We start from the raw sequence: 2,293 nt of genomic DNA on the forward strand, positions 1-2,293 counted from the left end.
CCTCAAACATTTTTAACTTATTTTTTTATTTCAAAAATCTTAGGTTTTTTATATGCAAAACCATGAGCATCTAGATTGTGTGCTAACACAGTAATATATCTAGCTCAACAGTTAAACCTGTGAAATTATAGCAAGCTTGGGTGCATTCATTGGCCAATACTTGGCAGGGTGCATCCTTAAAATCAAGCGCGCAATAACTTGAACAAAGTGCTACTAATTGACAGGTAAAAATTATGTAAAAAATCTCGGTTATTTAGCTTGGCGGTAATATTAATAAAAATGCAATTATCCTATATAGTTCACATGAGGCGTGTTAAATATTGGTAAAAATTATTCATTATTTGTTTGTGACCAATGTGCAGCAGTTTTAAGAAGAAGTTCAAAGCTAGTAATGCTAACACGTGGAGTTTAAATGTCTTGTAAATGCAACCAAGCGGAACTTATGCTGGGTGTGGAAAAACTTGGCATTTGAGGTCATTATCAATTTGTTTGGGTACTTAACACAAAACAACAAAACTTGGAGTCCTTGAATAAACTGGAAATAAAAAATTTAGACTAAAAAACCCGGAAGAAACCGAGATAAGAAAAATATTGAAAAAAAGTACATAAAAAATCCTGATAACCATTTTAAATAAAAAAAATATTAGCCACAAAAAATTTCATAAACAGATGAAAAACATTTTGATTTCATAATCTTTTTATCAAAAAACACATTTAAAGCATTTGTAGTTAAAACTTTCTTCAAGTTCCTTTGACTTACAAACTGTCTTTTGTTAGATTTAAAAGAATTATAACCAAATAACTTTAGTGGCTTTTGCTTAGCTTAGAAATAAGACATATTACTATTAAAGTATAATTTAAATAAGTCTTTTTTATATTTAAAATTTATGTAAAGATAACCTTTATATGAAAGTGGTATAATTTCTTGTAAAAGTAAGTATATATATAAGTTATTATATTCTTTCTTCTTTAGTAATTTATCTTGGCGTATGTTTTTTTCAAACATTTGTATTTAATTTAAAAAAAAGAAAATAGAATTATCCGTATTTGGATATGCAAAAGAATAAAATATTTTAATTTAAGTTAGTAAACGACAAGTAAAAATCATTTTTATTTCTAATTTGACTATTTTACGATGATAAATTTTTATATTTTAATAGAATGTGAAAGTTACGAAATGTCTTTTCTACCTTTTTAAATGATAACTGTTGAAAAAAAATAGAACTTGAATACTTTTATAGAGGTATCTTTGACTTTAAATAATTTAAATTTTTTTCGTTCAAACTTTTGTAGTTTATGGTTATCAAAAAACTTAAAGATATTTTAAAACTTCTAACAATCAAAATGCCTGAAAACCTCCTACAACAAACGGAAAAAAGAGCTATAGAAACAAAAGGATGCATAAAAGTACAAAACGGAAAGTCAATTGAACATACCAAACTAAAGGTATTTAAGTCTCAAACAAGACCAGATAACAAAATCTGCCAAAACTTTGTTATTTTAAGCAAGAGAAAAACTTTTGAAAAACTTGGTGGAAACATGTTAAGGAATACCGAAAAGCTTAGAAATCAAGGTTTTTTTTTGCTTTAATGTTATTGTTTTGTACATTGCATGGTATTGATGTTCTAGTTAGAAATTAAGTACCTTATTTTTTACAAACATTATATCTGTATAATTCTTTATTCTACAACAATTAGTTAATGGTTCGTTTGTTTAAATTTTAGTTAATGGTTAAAAGTCGTAGTTCTTTTAATGCAAAAATGATTATTTTACTAAAATTTTTGTAAAAATAAAATGTCTAAGCTTTTAAGGGAAAAAATGTAAGACTAATTAAATTTTTTTTAATTATATTCATTATAATATACTAGGTAAAAGTTATAAAATTAATCGCATCCTTTATTAGATATTTTTATTATTTTAAAATTTCCATTTAAGTTTCAACCTATACTAGGTGGTTCCCTTAATAAATTGTAGTAAAGGGGTAACGCATTGCCTAATTAAGCTATAGAACTTGAAATAAGTTAATTTGTTTGAATAATATAAATATACATTTTTTAACGCCTAAATTTCGAACTCTACAGAAAACAATATTTTGGAGAAGGATGAACTTGTCATATCAATGAAATTTAACAAAATTTTACTAAACAAAATTGAAAATGATCAATTACAGAAAACTATGATGTCCAAAACTCATATAGAAAATAGTTTAGTAATATATTGCTTATCGAATGTTTTTAAACTTTCAAAATTAATTGAAGTTTCCATGAGTCTTATAGAGCACTTTTTTCCAATG

The sequence above is a fragment of the Thalia democratica genome, chromosome 7 (genome assembly GCF_965202585.1).
Source record: "Thalia democratica chromosome 7, ktThaDemo2.hap1.1, whole genome shotgun sequence".
NCBI classification, from domain to species: Eukaryota; Metazoa; Chordata; class Thaliacea; order Salpida; family Salpidae; genus Thalia; species Thalia democratica.